The 19,610-nt window shown below is 39.8% G+C and overlaps 1 protein-coding gene across 2 annotated transcripts in view; it reads left to right on the plus strand.

Moving 5' to 3' along the window:
* The window catches only part of TMEFF1 (transmembrane protein with EGF like and two follistatin like domains 1), a 112,222-nt gene that overhangs the window by 1,461 nt on the left and 91,151 nt on the right, over nt 1-19,610 (plus strand). The window lies entirely within an intron of this gene.

Consider the following 19,610-nt stretch of genomic DNA (forward strand, 5'->3'; position numbering starts at 1 on the left):
TGTCGTAGAGATTCACTCTGGATGAGATGTAGGCAGCAAAATACCCCGCGATGTGCTCAGAATAAGCTTTCTTGGTTTTTTTCTTGCTTTGGTTGCATGACATACATAATATACATAATTATGTGCTGGTATTGTAAGGTTGTGATGTGGTTTGGCATGACAGCAGCACGTTTTCTTAGATCTTGAGGGATATGATGGTTTTGAAGTAGAACAAAGTAAATACATGCAATATAAAGTTTACAGGTTTTAAGAAAGATTTTTTTTTTGTCTTCTAAAACTACTATTTAGAAAAGGCAATTAATTTTTTTTCTCTGAAAAATGGCTGTGGATGCCTCCTCCTGCCTTTTAAAATGATAGGTTTATTCCACTGCACGAATCACCAGCGAGAGCTGTACAAAGTGCCTTCTCCAAGGTGATGAAGGTTTCTCGCCCTGTGCGCAGAGCCCCCCGCTCCCATTGTCTTCAGCGGGATTGGAAGGCAATGTACACGTTGGAAGGAGCTCTCGGTACCTTCCAGGGTAAGGTCCCCAAACTGCAGCAGAGATTTCAAGAAATGAGTGAACGGAAGAGTGATCTTCCTGCCAATTACATTTTACAATACGGGTAATGCTGCTAAAGCAGGCTATCAAATTCGCAGACCAGCAAACTGTGGCAAAATGGTCTTGCAATATAATAAATCTGCTACACATTCTTGAAATGCTCCTCTTCATTTTACCCAGTTTAGATATACACTGTGTTACTGTGTGATACCACAGAGCTACTGTTTTGCTGCTGCTGCCTGACTTTTCATTCTATTTGTACGAATATGATGGTTATTTTTAAAGAGAGGTTAATAGGTTAATGTGTCACTGGCGTTAGCGGCTTACCCATCAGAGACATATGGGTCATTAGACCATGGCATGAGCATAAATCAGTGAGATTAAATATGGAAGGCTGCTGAAATGTATGAGGAAGTTTCTAAAATGATGTGGAACACAGGGATGTCATTATTTAGAAACAGTCACAGAAAGAGGGCTTTCCAGCCTGGAATTAGAAAACCGTATGCTATATTGAAGGCATTCAGCAGGATTCATTTCTACTAAAAATAGGCACAAGCAAATGTATGTGCTATATACATACTTGTGGCAGGCACTCTTTTCAGGGTAACTCCAAAAATATGGAAGGAAAATTTTGGTTTAAATGCAGTAGTCAGATTCTGCTGTGTGTTAACTGTTTCATGCAAAATGGCAGGGTTTCAGTACTCAACTTTATTTTGAAAGAACTAACGTCAACACACAATATCTGGGTCAGATTTTCCCCTCACTTACCTTTGCACAGCTTCATTAACTTTTACTGAAGGAGCTACTCCCTGAAAAAGATGAGTTTCCTGTATTTACACAGGGGACCAGATGTTGGCATTAGCACCCTTCTCAGTGGACTGCTACGATGTACATTGCTGTTTATACTGAAAGTTAAGCTTGAGAACACTACTACTACTTCTTCAAATGACTGGACTCTCTAAATTGCTTTCCACATTCAAAGAAGCGAAATGCTTCTCCTTTCTTCTGCTGTTTTGCAAGTTTAATGTGTGCATCAGTCTGACCTGCTGCCTTAACAGGTTTTTTGCACTTCTTGAGATGGTTCCTGGGCTGGTAACATTTTATCATTGTTAGATTATATAGCTACCTTTATTTATTTTTTATTTCTTTTCAGAAATGCTGAAGTCCTCTCCTTTATTGCTACAGAATATGTTGCTTAAGAAAGAGTTTGCTGTAACAAAAGAACGTTACAAGGTAGAGGACACAGGCAGAAAACATGAACATTAAGATGGCTTTTTCAACCTTGGTTCTGCTCCTTTGGCACATGCATTGCAGCTTGGCCTTTTGTTAAATTATAATATAATTGCATCATCCCTGGCCAGAGGAAGAACATTTGATAAAGTGATTAGAGGAGGAAACAGAGAATTAAGATGTATCTGGAGTTAATTGACAATGTGGACTTGTGTGTTTGTTCATCTGTCAATCCATACTTTGCTAGGCTAATGAAATAAAGTAATCCTGTTTTACCCAGAGTGGGGTAAAAACAAAATAGGTATTTCTTTCTGGAGAAGACAGTCCTAGACTGGTGTTTTGGAGATGCTATATTATTCCCAGTGCTGCCTGTAGTCTTCTTCCGTAACATTCCCGATGCTCCCTGACTCTCCATGTGCTGGTGGTGTGATGCTGAGCTCGGGCTCTGGGGTAGCTGTGTCCTTAGTAAGGGGGCTGTGAACTACAGAGGGTTACTGGGCATCCCATGTGTGAAGGTAAGCACAAGGTGTAGCTCCTTCCTGAGCTCCTAATCTCATGGAGCTCTCTGGGGACACAAACTGCACATGGGCATCATCAGTTTCAGTGTTAGCCTGGTTGAATCTCTGGTGTGGGATATGCTCCAGTCACCTGTGGAGCCACAGGGGTTGTAGCTGGATCATCACTGACCAAACAGATGTAGGTACACAGATTCAACGAGAGATATTGCTCAGTGCACTGGTATGGGTGTGTGCACCCGAGATTTTAATTAACAGGGATATGCCTGTGTTCTAAACCTTTCAGCGTGCTGTTCCCTCGTGTGATAAAATAGACTTGCTAGGGATAGTTCTGTGCACCACCTATGAGTCTCACATGCTGCCCCTGCTTTTTCTTAAGATCTCTCTGAGTGAAGTGAGTAAAAGTAAAGTTGTTTCAAGACAGGTTATTGAGGATTGAATGAGCAAGATGAGATCCAGTTTAAATGCGAATATGGTGCATTTGTTTTCATTACTTTCTTAGATACCTTTATGTCTCTCCTCCAGATCCTGAAGCAGGAATCCCCCAGGCTTACTATTGATGGACATCTATTATGGTGCTGTTGTAGCTGTTTCTCCTTAGGAGAAGATGAGGTCTAAATCTTCTCCTATCTGGTATTTCTACACTTGAGGTGAAGCCTTAAGATAATTAGTGAGTTCCCCAAATGAGTTTTGTGTGCACTATATCCCACTCTGTTGTCTGAAGGCTGAATCCAGGCTGTCCCTGCTGTAACAGGAGAGAGTGAACACGAGCATGTAGCTCCCTTGGCCCAGTGCATGTGGCAGATGTGACCGTGGGTTTTGGAGGATATAAACCTCGGGCACTGCTGGTCTCTGGAGCTCAGCCGTGGTTTCTGCCTGGGCTCAGTGGGGGCTCTGTGAACCAGAATGAGATGTGGCCTCAAGACTGGCTTTCATCTGTGCTTATCAGCTAGAACAGACATATCTTTTGTGCTTTTTTGCACAAATTAAGTGGATGAGGGGTTTTGTTTGCTATATCATTCTAAGTTACACAGAGCAAAACCAATTTGTGCTAAAGATATGCAGCCATGTTGGTGAGAACATTAAGAGCAAGGGATGTAAGAGAGATACAGGTTCAGGTAAATTATCGTATTTTGAGAATTACATGTTGTTTTGTGTTTGCATAGTTCCACTTGATCTGAAATAGTAGACGGGACTAGAATAATTGGTTACTTTAGCTAAGATACCATGAGTTATGTTCCTGTAAATGAATTATAACAGTCAAGCCAAATAAAATGTGATATGTGTTTGTGCCAATTGAACTTCTGAAGTAAATGATCTAAACTCAGTCAGGTTACATGTCACTTTGAGAAACTATCATAAGGCATGAATATAAATCAACTATATCTAAAAAGTAAAAGCAATTATTAAAAAGAGAAATTAAAACTCGGACAGTGGCATGCATATATTTGTTTCCCTTTAGTGTAATTGCCTAGACAGGAAATGTCCTTGCAATACAGATTCTTATGCTGATTAAAGAGCCAAAAGGTAATTAAAGTAGAATTGAAAGTGTCAGAATAGCAGAAAATCATCTTGTAACAGGTGTCACTCCATCATTGTCACTAGTAGGAACTGGTAGTGTGATGGAGCAATTGTGGCTTGACTGAGGGGATTGGATTGAATCCAATTTCTTTATTGGTTTTTTGAAAAGAGGAAAAAAGAAGCTGTGTTTGTTGTGGAAAATACTGCTAAGGAAACATTCTTTCTGTACTAAGATCTCTTGGATAATTCCTATTGAGGGGAAAACAAGAAGTCTGGTCCTTTTCTTCCTGTTGATGTAAGGATAAATATTTTATATCTTGTCAGTTTTCTTCTGGAGTTGACAGTAGACTGGATAAACAGGAGAGTTAATATTTACTTGGACTTGAGAAAAAAAAAGAAGCTGTAGCCAAGAACTTTGGTACAAATGCAGAGAATGCAAGCGATATTGACAGGAGTCTATGCCCTTTTCCTCCAAAGAGATCTTTACATTCCACCATTGATCCATCAACTGAAAGCGCTTGTGACTTTTCCAGCCTGTGGTCAGACTTTGGTGAGTGTCCCCAAAGCAGACAGTGGCAGTAGCTCCCAGGATAACAGTAGCTGTAACATTTGTGGAAAGAAGAATGCTGAGCATCAGGAATGTGGAAAAAGGATCTATTCTTCTGACTCAAGACTCCTGCATATCCTCCTCACTGAGTCCTCACAGGTGCTGTGGAACAAGAGTGGAGATCAGGGACGTGTTGGTATTACTGAGGTGGAAGCCTGTCTTTTTATAAACTGACTGTAATGCTCAGCAGAACCAAAGACCAAGGGCATTATTTGTAGTACTACTCTTAAAAAAATTGTTCTATCCCAAAAATATCTTTAGATAATAAGAAAACAATAATTAAATACTATGCTGGAAACTACACAGTCCCCTCTAATTGCTGTAGTTTATTCCTAGATCATGTTGAAATTCTAACGATTTAGAAATACGGATAAATAGAGGAAAAAAAAGAGAGAGTGTAGGGGAATGGAGCTGTATTTTGTGGAACTAAGTGTGTAAGGAAGAGCTTTTTTCACTAAATCAGTTGATAATAAATTTTATTTTATGAAACCATTTCTTGGTCTTCTTTGTATGATATTTTTCTTCCACAAAAGGATAAGAAGTTACAGACAAAATCTGATTAGGAGTAAGCTCAGCAGTCAAAACTGTGATCTGATGAAATTAAAGTTTCCTGGAGAACCTGAAATCTGTTTATTTGTCTTGATGAACAGCTACAATGTATCTTTGGTTCTAATTTAGTTCACAGATGGCTTCAGGGGGATGTGAAAGCAGAATTATTTAATCTTGTATTATTAGGACAGTATCTAGTGGTGCCATTAGTTGAGCCATTAGGTATCTAGGATTTATGAGTCATATGTTTTACTATTTGTTTGTTTATTTTAAAGGAGAAAAAACTCCAGGTCTTTTTTTTCTCTTCAAGATTCTTGCCAGGGAACTTCTGTGTTCTGTGGAGCAAGATGCCAGTGAAAGTCTTTGCTACAAGAGTACCTGGAAGACTTCAGTTCTCACTGCCCCTGTTACATCCCCAGACCTGGCTGCCTGGGAGCTGGTAGAGAGATCAGGCTCTGCATGCATTTGCATATCTATTGATGTGAATTTCTCCGTTTAAGAGAGCAATTTAATGTTACACTGATATCAGTGTTCAATTCCTTTTAAGTTGCTCTAAAACTGCCTTACTGGTCATAGTGTGGTTTGTGAGGAGGCAGTGTTTGACTAGCAAATCAGGATTTATTTTAGGGTAATTTAAATTCTCATTACAGTAGACAATTTGTAAGGACTAAAAAGGCAGGACTTTTCTGATAACAGATTATGTGTTACAGAAACAGTGTTTAAAGGATCTGGTTTGGAGTAAAACTAAACCCCTGTAATACCTCTCCTTTGATTTCGTATTATAAAAATAAATTTAGTTGCAGTTACAGTCTTGAAACACCCACATTATATAACTATGTTCAAGCTGGCAGGATCCTCATGCATGGTTCAAAAAGAGTGTTAATTAAGACCAGCAGGAAAACGTAAAAATTAAAGGGAAGAAAATCTGGAACAAGACAAAACTGTCAGTAATTTTTCTGAAGTGATCTGACTTGTCTTGGTAGGTGCTGGGTCTTCTCCACCTTTTCCTACCAGGCTGAGACCTCGGTGTGCTCCTGTGTATCTTAAATAGGAGCAAAACTCTCTGTACTTTTGTAAGATGCACAGACAGAGAGAGCAGCCAGAGAACAGGTACAATGTCAACAAACAGACAGAATGGTGTTCAGGACACAAAATTGTTCTTCTCAGGTCTTGTCTGGAGGCCAAAACCTCCTGAAATCTGGCTCTGCCTGCCTGCAAAGCTGTGGGCAGCCTCATGCCAGTTGCCTGGCTTGCTGGCAGGCAACAGCCGTGTTCCTCTAGGAAGGGCCCTGGGGCATCTCCTGTGCCTAACATGAGTCTCATGGGATCCATGTGGAAGCAGATGGGATAAATGGGGGCAGTCAGGCAAGCCAGAGAGTTGGAACTGTGCAAACTCTGGTTAATCTACCCTTGATCAACTCAGTGTGTTCGAGGGAACACAAAACGCACGCCTTTAGGGGCTCCAACTGCTTTATCCCAGATTCTGCCCTGACTGTTTCTCCCCAGCTTCAGGAGTCTGACACATGTCAGGGTTTACCTGTGGCTGACAAAAAATGCTGCTTTAGGAAATGTTTAAACCAGTCTCGGTTATTAACCGATGAGAGCGCTGCAGGTGGTGAGGGCAGAAGGGACACAGCCCCCCATGAAAGCGTGCTGTCACATCTGCTTGTCTCTGGCTATAGAAAACCTCCTGCAAACACACATATTTCAGCAGTGGGTGACAAAGTGTCCTGTTGCTTAAGCCTGAAGTGCATGGAGGAGTGTGTTGTACCTCACACGAGATTTACTTGCTTTCTTTCCTATTCACAGACACTTCACCTATGACTACAAAGAATGAGTGTTTGGATAAACATCATTTGCAGAAGTGGCTCTATTTTCTCTGAAATTTTGAACTGAACAAGATTCTTAGCCAGAGCAACACAAAAGCTTGAGAGATGGGGTAGTTAAAGGTGTTCGTGCTTGTGCCAAAAGTGTTCTGAGTAGTCTAGGCATTCAAAATTAATGAGTGCTTTTGAAAATTCAAGTTTTAATCCTTAAGGTTGTCCATAAAACACATGAACAAGTTATAAAATCTTTAGCTGGTTGGTATAGACAGATAAAACAGAGCTTTCAATAGGTATTTCCATAGAAAGTTTGATAAAAATTGTGGCTGGATAGCAGTTTGTTGCTTTAAAAATTCAGGGAAGCATTGATCTAATGAAATGTTTACATTTTGCTAATTAGTATTGACTCTGATTGTGTGCTGCCTCTGCCTGATCCCTCTGGGAGAGACAGAGGTCAGTGTGTTGTGCCAAATGGGTTCTCCCGAGCAGCAAAGAGCAGCAAAAGATCCTTAGACTAAAGAAAGGGGTGCCCTGTCCTCTCCCCGAGCGATATTGCCACGTGCTGTGGGCAGATGAATGGTTCTTTTCCCGAAGCACCACCTCTCTCCCAGAGCTTTTTCTTCACCCTTCACCTCTCCCAGAATTTTGCTGGGACAATTCTGTGAGGCAGAGTTCTTGCTGTCTTGATTGGAAATATAATTTTATGGAAGTATCATTTCAGGGTTATAAAAGTGAAAATAAAACAGGCAGGCTGTTGTTGAGGTTATAGAATTGTTTTCTCATATAAAACATGGGGTTGGGAAGGCAATTTATTTCATTGTATTTCTTCTACATTTTAACTGCAAAGGATGCCCTTTTCTTCACTTGCCCAGGTGTTTACACCTACAAAGGATGTCTTTGTGAAAATAGTTAAATGTGTTTGTCATGTGCAAAACTGGTTCCGTGCTGTAAGAAATACTCTTTTTCATGTGAGAAGCAAGTGGCTATGGGAGGGATGAAACAAAAATTTTGGCTAAAAATCACAAAGAACAAATACCTTTATTTTTTTTTTTCCCCTGCTCTTTGTTAAAACCTGTGTCTGCAATATGGAACAGTTATCCAGGTGAGAGAACACAATCTCCACATTTGCAAGTGATAGTCATGCTGCTGACTGAACAAACAAAGAGAATCACTGGAACCAGGATCTGAATTTGAGTGTTTTGGGTGATTTATCTACCAGATGGTAAATGCAGTCCAATGTAAAAAATTAGTCTGGGAGCAGGGAATCAATCATTCAGCACACTGATCAGCAAAGGGATTTGGGTGTTATAGCAGAAAAATTAATGAGCTGGCAATCCACTGCAGAGCAGCATTAAAACAAAAGATACTACAGTATAATAAAAGAGTCCTCACCCAGAAGACAAAAGAGATGAACATCCTGCTTTATTAAACATTTGATAAACGTAATCTAAAGCGGTGTATTATATACCAAGCCCCTTATATTATTCAAACATAATCACTCAAAAATTCAGTATCAAAATATGGAGATCAGAGTTAATTTGGAAAAGTGAAGCTTTTCACTGCTTTCACAGTTCTTTCCCAAATACATAGGTTTTTCTGTCACAGGAGTTACTTACTAGTATTCTGTATTATGGTAATAGATATTTCTGTTCTATTTAAAGTCACCCTACAGTGCATTCAGAATTACTTAATGAAAGATTATAAGATACCAATACTAGCTTTATGACATAATTACATCTTTCTTTAAAAGTCTTGAAAATGTGTCCCTAGCCTCTTTCAGTTACTCAGGCTACAAAGGATCAGAATAGTTTTACCATCAAAAGCTCTTCATGGCTTTTCTCCGATTTCCTTGTGAAGCATTGAGTCTCTATCTAAAAAAGACTAAGAAAAGGTGGCTTCTGTGCTCATTTTCCACTTTTAAGATGTTTCTGTTGGGTTTTTAAATTTTTTTTAATTGTAAGGATTTAGGTGCAGGATAGGCTGTTTGGGAAATGCCATGATGTACAGGCTGCTTCTGTAGGGAGGAACGGCAGCAGCAAGGTCTGGCCATGCTGATATGGGGCCACTTGACATGGAAAATCTGTCTTTTGGTCCCTTCTCCACCCTAAGGGATCAATGCATTTCTGTGACTGCAGGTAACTGAAAGAAATAAGTTGTAACATGTCTCTTTTCTACTGTGGAAAGCAACCAGAATCTGCTGTTATGTGTCCTCTGTGAGTAAATGCCTTTATTTCTGAAAAGAGTCAATGGATTGGAGTCCTTTACGCCATATTGCCCTCTGGTTTTGGCCTTTTCTTATTTGGTTTGTTTTCTTTTTTTTCCTTGGGGGTGAGGATTGGTAGGTTGATAAACAGCTAACAAAGCACATAGCAAAAATCTCATGTTGATCATGAAAATCTAATATCCAAATTGTCTTTCATTTTCTTAGTATTTCTTGGTATTTCACCATGAATAACTTATTTAAAAAGATTTCTTCAAATAGGGGAAGGGAGCTGATGGTCTGACTTCCTGAACAGTAGAGCAAAGCCCACTACCTAAGGATTTTTTCCAGAATTGCTAACCTGATTAAAATAAATGGGAGCTCCCCAATCATGGTCCTTGTGAAAATCAGATTTCTCTTTGTTCAGAGTAAGGAGTAAGAACCTGTAAATTTTAGTCTCATACAGGTCTACAGATTACAGGTGGAGAAACAATGATATTCCATGAGCTTGCAGCCAAAGCTGTGCCAAAGTCATGGGCTCAACTGCTTACATTTCTCCAAGCTACAAGGACATGTTTATATCCAGTTCAGCCTGGCTTTACTCATGAACTGCACCTCAGCCAGTGTTTGTGTACCCCAGGACTGAATTGTCCTTTTATTCCATTTTAGAGGTGTGGGTGTGAGACAAAAGGCAGAATTCAGTCATGTGCGTATTAACCTGTAAGCTTGTTATGTTTTGGTTTTTTTTTTCCTCCTGCTATATTTATATGAAGATTTGTGCCAGCTAATTTTTTTTTTCTACCATTTTGGGTGTGCTGTTAAAGACAGCTGACTGAGGTTGTGAAGTGAGTGTGTCTGTGGCCCTGCATTCAAAGAGAAAACGCAGATTAAATTCAGATTAGCAGCGACACAGGGTGTCCCAGTGGCCCAGCAGTGAGCTGGTGCTGAGCAGGGATGCTAACCCGTCTGGTGCCCCTCCCCAGCACATCCCCCTGGCCTGACTGGCCGTGCCGGGGGGCAGGATGAGGTTCTGCTCCTTGCTCACTTGGCCAGCTGCCCGAACACCTGGCAAAGTCAAGATGTCCTTTTGCAGCATCTGGGCGAGGGCGGAACGGGAGCAACAAGGCGAAGTTCCTTCATTCTCTGCTGTGTGCCGGGTGGTGGCGGCTAATTTACGGCAATTAGGAAGTGTCCCTCAAGAGCTGTGAGCTGACACCAGGCGTGTTTTGGCCATGTCCACTAGCCACGCTCCCTGGCCCCGGAGCCTCCGGGAAGACAACTCGTGAGCTCTCTAATCCAGCGTTACATTTGCCACGGGGATCCCCAGCAGGCAACCGTGAATAATTTCCACCTGCTTCCAACTGTGGAAGTGGCATGATGGGAACAGGGAGAGATGGATGGATATGTTGAAAAAGAGGTGGCCTTCTGTCTGTCCATTAGAAAAGGCTTCTTTCTGGCTCTGAAATGCTGGGCGTCGCAGGTCCCGTCAGGTCCAGTGGCTTTGTCCAGCTGGCTGCTGTGGTGGGCTACAGAGATGCCATCCAAGCAAGCTGGAGTTCCACCAGTTCTCCACAAACCTAGTGGCTCTTCCAGCCCTGTGCCAGCCATCATTGCCAGAGGTGATGAAACAGGACAGCATTCCTTGCTCTGTGTGCCATGCTGTAGCCCGACTATAAACTCCCAGCCCCTGAAAATCCTTCCAGGCTGGCAGAAGGGCTTAGCAGGAACTCTGGGAATTGTGTTTTTCCTGGTGTTTCTGTATGGATAAATGAGCAGGCAGAGAGGAATTATTAGCTATAGATTTATCTGACAAGAATGCATACAGGAAAAAAAAAAATGTTATTTCAGTAAGCTGAGCAGTGATTTGGTTTTTTGAAGCATAATAGAGTTGTTAAAGTTTGAAAGGAAGGGAGCTGGCTGCTCAGGTTCTTCCTGGCTTCCGTAACTTACTGGAATTACCAGAACTCATTAAGAAACCGAAATGATCAACCAGGGGCTTGTTTGTTTGTTTTCTCCATGTGACTTTTATGTGGCTGGTTATTTTGTTTCTTTTCCAGTGGTTTTCTGACTGTTTAATTACAGTTTTCAAAACTATACCTAAACAGCATAGTGTATGGGTGTTCCGAGGAGAGAGTTTCTGCAAACCTAATTATGCTCCAGCACCATTCATACTGCTAATGTTTCAGGGATATTACCCAGGAGTTAATTTATTTCCTTTTTCTGTATACAAAATAGGAATCTAATATTATTTTACAAGAGCTTGTGTATTGTAAGAATGCACCGCAATGATTTTTTAGTTTATAGATCTGCTAAAGGATTTTAATGAGAGCGAAGTGCAAGAGGAAACTGAGGTTTTCATATTAATTTGGAAACTATGAGATCTAGCTGTTACATTTTAATCTCTTACATGGAGAATATCCTCTTGTTGGAATTAACTTCTATTTGGTATTCTAAAAGTGAAAAGGTGCTTAGTTCTTTGAAGTCGGTAACCACTTAAGAGGTTTTTTATAAATTCTTGATTTTTATATAGACTGGGAAGATCTGTGGTACATTTCCCTCTAAGTAAGTCTTGAAGTGTATTCCTGTTGGGTTTTTTTTAATGTCTGTAGCTTTAGAACATTCAGTGTTGGCACTAAATTCTTTCAGACCACAAATAACTGCAACAGTCTTTAATTTTTTTTTTTTTTTTTTTTTTTTTTGGATAACCCATGTTTAGGCAAGCCAGTGTTTCATTTCCTATATGTAGTAAAGTTCTGCAACTTCCAAATAGCTATTTCTTTCTGTTCCTGTAAATAGAACATTCCCACAAAAGAGCTGTCATATATGCTGACTGTCACACTGACAGTGTGTCATCCCCATGGCTGGGGGACATCTGCCATGGCATCAGCCTCCTTGGTCACTGTTTCTGCACTCAGGCCTTTGTCCCATTGCTTTTTGATTCATCCCATCATACACTATTTTCTTAACTCTGTCTTACCAATGGAATTAAAAACCTAGTTTAGAACTATATTAAAGAGAAGATATATTAGGAACATTATTGTAAACATTCTTACAATAATTTTGCTCTTGAAATTTATGTATTCAGAAATTTCTCACCTCAGCAACATAATCAGTAACGTTTTTGTATATGTTTTGAAACATCTCTAAAATGTACACACGGGTCAGATTAATCTGAAAACTGCTTTTTTTTTTTTGTGTTAGTTAGACTTTAAGTCTGGGTGAAAACTTGTATTTTAGGGAAATAGTGGAAATGGATACTTAGACTTTTTAAATAGAACTTGATATATTTAATGAACAGCTTCCACTGCTGTGAATTATTGCATCCCTGCTTGAATTGCTTTGAGGGAAAAAAAGCATCCAGACGATGAGAAATGCCCAATTAGTGAACATGTCTGGAAAATCTGATTTCAGAAACTTGTCTAGCATTGCACAAGAACATAAAAATTACATTTGCTCAAATAACATTAATTCAGGACTCTTCTTGTTTCTGAGCACTTGATTTGCACTTTTAATATGGCTTTGCTTAACACAAGTTTCTTCAGGAAAAATAGAGAACAAACCTCCCCACTAACAGCTAAAGAAAATACAGACATTTCTAAGGATGGACTGATTTTTTAAGTGGCAGTGAGGAAAGCTAAGACCATTATATCCTGGCAGAGACCTCTCACTGGAATTAATGGCATAATGGACACCACTGAAAGTAGTTCTCTATCAACCAGCCACCTGAAAAACAGACATGTAATTTTTCTACATATTTATCAGAAAGAAAAAACGTAGCAGCTCTGGATTGTCTCTCCAGGCTTGGGATCCAATATTTTCCAGTAGCTGGCTTTTATCCGTCCTTGCCTCTTCCACTCTGTGATCCCTCTCCTCTGGCTTTCCTATGGTCTTCTTCGCACCAGTGCTGTACCTGCCAGGTCTTTCCTTCACAGCCTTGTTCTCAGCTTTGGACTCAGGCTGTTTTCTGCTCTTGGGCAAGGAGACCACTGAGACCATTTGAAAATGACAAGTAGGACAGATATACGAGTTTGCCAGCACTGATTTTGAAAATGATGAAGCCAGAGCTCACCTGGGGCACCATTAAAAAAAGAGTACATGAAAGGTGGAGCCTGTGACCAGTTTTGCTGGTGGCACATAAAAGATAAACCTCTTATATCAGCTTAAAACTTCAGGTGGATTGGATGTATCTTCACATAGCAGAATAAAATGGTCTGAGCCTGGGAACTCATACCTCCTTCACTGCACCTCCTATCTCAGCTCCTGAAAGCAAACATGCTCAAACACAATAACACAATAGCTACAATTTAGTTACTTAAAGAAAACCCAAACAACTGAACAAAACACTGTGAAGCCCCAGCTTCGTTCTTAAAAACTACACAGCTGGAAATTTTCTATGAAAACAATGAGCCTGCACGCTATGAGCAACTTAAAACTTGATCTTATGATGGAAAATGTTATACACCATTAACTAAAAATACAGTTCTCAGCTCTGTGTATTATTGCAGCTTTAGTGTTAGAAAGTTGCATTAAAATCAAAGAACTCCATGTTTGCTTCAGCTGTTCAGAAGTTAGAAAATGCCAACATTTTGAACTGTCAAACTCATTTTCTCCAATAAGCCAAATATCCTCGTTTTCATGGCCATGTTTCTGAGATTATTTCACAACTTATCCTACAGAAGCTCTGTACGGCTTTTTCAGCTTTTTTTTTTTTTTTTTTTTTCCTCAGGGTCATTAAGACTGTCTTATTTCTTGCTATGAAAAGGAAAATAATAGAAGTGAAACAAGTATTTATCTTAGAAGCATTAACTGAATAATATCACTAGATGTCATTGGAAAAACTTTGCAGAGCAGGAAGGGAAAATTTTAGTCTAGTTTTGGGGAGCGGGTTCGTCTTGATTTTTGAATGTGACAGAAATCCCACTTCAAAGAATGCTTTTATGGGAGAGGGTATTGAAGATTGACCTTGCCAAGGGTTTCACCTACTTCAGCCTTCAATGCACCCTGCTCTCAACTGGTGTTTTAGCACCAGGTAAAAAGTGGAGAATTTTATTGCAGCAAATAGTGGATTTTTTTTTATTAGTGTTATTTCTTGGTTCTTAGTGTCACCATCCAAGGAACTGTTCAAGAAATAACTGGATGTAGTACTTAATACCAAGCTGTAGTTGACAAACTGGAGATTGGACAAAGATTGGACTTGATGACCTTGGAGGTCTTTTCCAACCTAAATGTTCCTGTGATTTTCTGATTCTGTGATTTTGTGATTCTGTGACAAGTACCAGATGTGACGAGACCAGGCAGTGGAGAGCAGGAAGGGATTGCAAAGAGATAGGAGTCCTTGTCCTTGTTGGCACCAGCATGCTGCCTGCAAACTGTACCCTTGCTCCACCTGGAGAAGTTCCTGGAGCAGGAATTCCAATGCTTCACTGCCCAGCTGGTGGGGCAGTGTGAACTCCAGAGGTCAACCAAATAACAGGATAAAACATTTAGGAAAAAGTTTTTACCTATGCTTGACTAGAGGTGCATACATGCATTTTACATATGGATTAATTTTGAGTGGGTTCTTGGTATTTCCCCATGAACTCATACCCCTTAGTGAAATTTGAATGTCTCCCTAGCTTGGACAGACCTCATTACAGCCATAAATACGTCTTATGCTGCATATTTTCATCACTACACTGAAATAATGAATTGCAGTATTTATCTTTCTGCAAAATGGGTAGAAATCTTGTGGAATAAAGAAGTCTGTCAGAAAAAAAGAGTTTGTTCACTTTTTTGGAGCCTTACATAGCCAGCATAGAAACACTGCTTATGATTCATTTTCTTGTTTAATTTGCCTTGTTCTTCATGTTACACTTCACTAAATATATTTACTTTTATTCCTGCCATTACACATGACATAATCTATCTGCACAAAAGGAATTTAAACTGCAAGAAAGGTTTTATAGACACAGAGTGAAACAGCAAAAGATGAGGTAGGAATCTAATGGAAGATGTTAAGCACTGTTGTTCCCAAAATTGAGGAGCAATTAAACTTTTTATTCCACTAAAAAATGTGAAATCTGTAAAGTAATATGGCAGCATAATGGGAAGCATCTCTTAATGGCCTTGTGCAGTTATTGCATGTTAAAAGCAGTTGCATGTTCGGCTAACAAAATATGGGGAATGCATTTTCATTAAATGTCAGTGCTAATGCAGTCACAAGAACAACAATATACATAAGCCTCACAGAGCTATTAAATTTGCTATATTTTCTAGGAGGAGCAAAAAAACAAGACACTGCTACAGGGAAAAAACCCCACAGGATTAATCTAAGAAAGTATGGCAGCTAAGAAAGAAGGGCAAATGAGTTCACTTTGAATGGGAAAAACAAAACAACCCCAAACAAACCAAAACATAAACCTTTTATCTCAGAGGAATCCCCTTTTTCCGAGTTCACATCTCTGGAAACACACTTGGTGGTAAATTTTAATCATCTAATCAAACAAGTAATAGAAACATTAATGATTTTTAACCTGCTGAAACTCATTGTCTCTTGGGGTCTGCTTCATCACCTGAGCTTACGAGATCTGCATCTGCCAGCTTGGCTTATGAGCACAAACCCCAAGGAAAAAGAGCTGTGTTTCTAAAAGAGCTGTGTGAATCCTCTCCACTTTAGCAAGAGAGTTGATTCAAAACACTGCAAAAAATAGACGGGTTTTTGGTTTTCCCATTTGTGTTTATGGAAGCCTTTCCAGGCACTGGGCAATAGGGAAACTGAGGACACAGTGGCTGTTCCATCCATCTACTCCTGCCCTTCCTTGCAACCTGATGTGTCCTGTGTGTTTGCCCATGGTAACTTCTGTCTCAGTGCAGGCCATGGAGAAAGGTATCCAAGGGTATGTGTCCCTGCTGTTCCTGGCCACCTATGGTATGTCAAGCCATGGAGCCTGGCACTCCAGTCACTTCACAGCCTATGGGTCTATCCCATCTATGTTTCCTTGGCTTAAAAGGGGAGATAGTATCACAAATCTAATTACAGTGCACCTCTACTGCTCTCCCTTTGAACTCTTCCTTGGTGGAAGAGAGTGAGGAAGTCAAGCATGATTTTCCCTTGGAAAATCCATGCTGGCTGTTCTTGCTAGTCATTCTCTCCTGTCTTCAGTGATGGATTAGAAGGGGATGTTCACCTGGGGCTGAGGTGATGCTGACCCACTAATTATTCCCTGGATGCCCTTCATTGCATTGCTTGCCCTTCCATAAAGATGGGGATAATGTTAGGTTTTTCCCTGTCATCAGGGAGCTTGCCCTCTGACCTTCATCTCTCACAGCTGATTGACAACAGCTTCACGGTCACATCAGCCAGCTCTGCCAGATCCTCGGTGAAGCCTGGCCTGGTGGATCTGAGCATGCCTGGTTTCCTCTAAGTAGTCTCTAACTTGTGCTTTGCTGTTGTCTGGCCCTGTGTGTTCTGAATGGGGTTGATATTTGCTGGGATTTGGGAGCAGGCTTTGTCTATAAAGACTTGTAAGAGAGGACACGGAGTGGTTCAGCCTCTTCTTTGATGCCTGTTTCTTGTCTCTTCCCCATTCATCAGCAGACTCACATCTTTCCTGACCTTCCTCTTACAAATAGCATTCTGTTAGAATAGTTTCTTTTTAACCTTAATGTCCCTTGCTGGCTCCAGCTGGGCTTTTGCCTTCCTGTTTTTGTGCCAGAGTGCCCAGGCAATGCTTTTGTTCTCCTCCTGTCTTGCCTATCTTTATTTACACTTGTGTGCTCCCTTTTTTGTATTTTCAATTCATTAAGACTCTTTTCAGCCAACGGGCACACTGCCAAAAAGGTGAAGTCAAGAGAGGGAACAGTCAGAGCCACATAAAGGTGCACTTGTGAGAAATTCAGCGGGTGAACAACTTCTCTAAAGGCGATAGATTTAGGCCGATGAGGGCAAGGACTTTAAAATAAGACATCGTTTTGTCTGTCTTTGTCCAAGAAGGGGACATTGATTGAAAGGAGATGAGGCTGGGTGAAATGTCAGGCTGTTTGTCCTGCTTTTGAGTAAATTTTTCATTTCACGCTAAACTTCATATTACTGCAGCCACATTGCTACCAAGCCAGCTGTGCACAATTCACTGTGTGGAGTCAAAAGTGGACAGGGCAGCAGGAAAGTAATGAAGGCAGAGAGCTTTCCTAGGAAATGGAATAGTTGTGTGTGTCAGTGTAGGAAGAGTCTGCTGAAGGTCAATGTGTAAGGCGAGATGGAGAGGGCAATTGGCTGGGTATCAGAAAAGCTGTGGCAGAATGGCAGGTGAGAAAAGCTGTTCCTCAGAGAAAAGGAATTTGAAAATTAAAAGATCAGAAGGAAGAGTTCATTATTAAGTCTGAATCAAGGGACTGAGACAAAATAAAACAAGTGAAAAAGGAGTGGTCTTCAGGCAGAAGTGAACAAAGACTAAAATTGCTTGTTCAAGGTAAATGCTGGGCAGGAGAGGTCATGGCAGCACTCAAGGTGTTGGACAGGAAACTGGAGAAAGGGTGTTGCGACAGGAAGAACAGTGTGGATGGAAGAGAGGAAGAAGGTATTGCATGTAGCTGAGGAGTTGGCTAAGTGAGAGGATTGGGGAAGAGAAACATGTTGCAGATTCCTGAGAAAAAGCATCCTACATCAGGAAGAAGGAGAGGGGAAGTCAGTTAATCAGAAATATAATTTCTCCTTTTTTTCTTCTTTAAAAACCCAGAGAGCCAAATGTTCTCCCTGCTAGTGGATATTTACCCAAATTCTTTTGTCAGTTATTGTGGTTTGCCCTTAGAAATATATTTCTTTTCTCTGTTTAACAGACCATGAGCCAAAATGACAGATTAAGCCTCTAATACTGAAAATATGCACGTGCTTAATTCTACAGTTATATACTTATGTTCTTAACTGTTTTGTTAGATCAGAGCTGAAGTGCTCGACTGCTTTAAATATTGAAAATGAAGATGCTTTCAAAAGGATTTAATACTGTTTCAGACTTAACAGATATGGATATTAGATCAAGAATACTTAAAAAACTCACCCTGACTCACATAATTTTTAATTTGCTGTGATATCTTCATTCCATATATTTATCATTAATGAGATTTTTCAAAGCTGAAAGTACTTATCTAATGGTTATTGGTACCTTTAAAAATCTCCTAATTAATTTCAGAAAAATTAAATTAAATCACAGATGGTGCTGGACTTAACATACAGTGACTGGATCAAGTCTTTAAATTTAAACTGGCCAGGTATTTTTCCAGTTTGGAATCAGAAATAGGCAACATGCATAAGCTGGTTTTTTAGTCTTTATCATTCATATCAAGTTCATTCAAAAAATTTAATTAATGATTTTTGATTAAGATTTTTCATTGGAACTTTTAGTTATGTTTTCTAGTTAAAAAGAAATTATATTGTCAGGATTTTCTGAGCATAGTCTTATACCTAGAATACCATGACTGAGATTGATACGACAGAAGTTTCTAAACTCATTTGGAAGCCATTCTACTTAAAAAATACAATTAATTTTTGGCATTATTTTCTTAACTATTGCAAACTTTTGATGAAGAAAGCTGGACTGGTCATGAAGAAACTGTGCCCTTGTATCCTTGGATTCATGTTGTTTATAAATATGGAATCACCCAGTGTTATATTTTCGTGCCCTAGTCTCTATGGAGAAATGATGGCATAATTTTATAACTGTGACTTAGAAAAGTAAGTCTTATTCCTCCTTTATTTTAGTTAGTTTATTTCAACATAGATGTTGTGTTATTACACTGTCAGAGCTTAATGTAGACATGCTGATCCTTGTTGCCTTTTATCTTGGCAACAACAAGATATTTTGTGATGAAATTTAGTATCCTGATTTGAGATTCTCAAATCATTATATATATCTATATGTGGACTATTTTAATATTGAAATTATATAGTAAAGTTTAAATTACATGGTTTTTTTTTAAACAATTCAGAAATGACTATGTTATTTTATGTGTTACAATGTTTTTCAGAAAATTGATGTTGCTTTTTGTCCGGGTCTTAAAAAGTAATGGACTCATAATTGAATGCCCTTGCTGTCATTGTGTGTTTTGATTTGGTCACTTTGTGGAAGCAAGACACCTTGTTGCATAGTAGAAATGTAAGGGAATGCATGCTTTGGAGAAAAAACTGGTAGGGTGAAAAATGATAAAAAAATATTTCTATTGTTCAAGGCCCTTTTGTGAAAGCTAATTTTTACAGCTGTATTTGAAAATGCATTAAATACAGGAGGCACATTTAGGAGTTCTTTAGCTCCCAGGGAAACACAGCGTTCTGCTGTGCTGTCCCAAAAGCAATGCAGGCCAGTGACAGATTAATCAGAAAGTCTTCTAGCTGAATATTTCTCCTTTGAATGTCTCTGCCAGACTGAAAAAGGATCTCCTAGTTCTGGAGAAATTTTGCTGACCCGTCCAGGAAGCAGAGAGGAAGGCAATGTGTTAATGAGTGTCTGTTTTCCTTTCCATTGCGCAAGGCCATCTGGGTCTGACCCATCTGGGTCTGGCTCTGCTCCTGTAATTCATGCTCTGAGGAAGACAAAGCAAATGCTCTGTTGGTGTATTTATGGTGTACATGCAAGGGGTTTTATTTTAATTTTTTTA

The sequence above is a fragment of the Passer domesticus genome, chromosome 1 (genome assembly GCF_036417665.1).
Source record: "Passer domesticus isolate bPasDom1 chromosome 1, bPasDom1.hap1, whole genome shotgun sequence".
NCBI classification, from domain to species: domain Eukaryota; kingdom Metazoa; phylum Chordata; class Aves; order Passeriformes; family Passeridae; genus Passer; species Passer domesticus.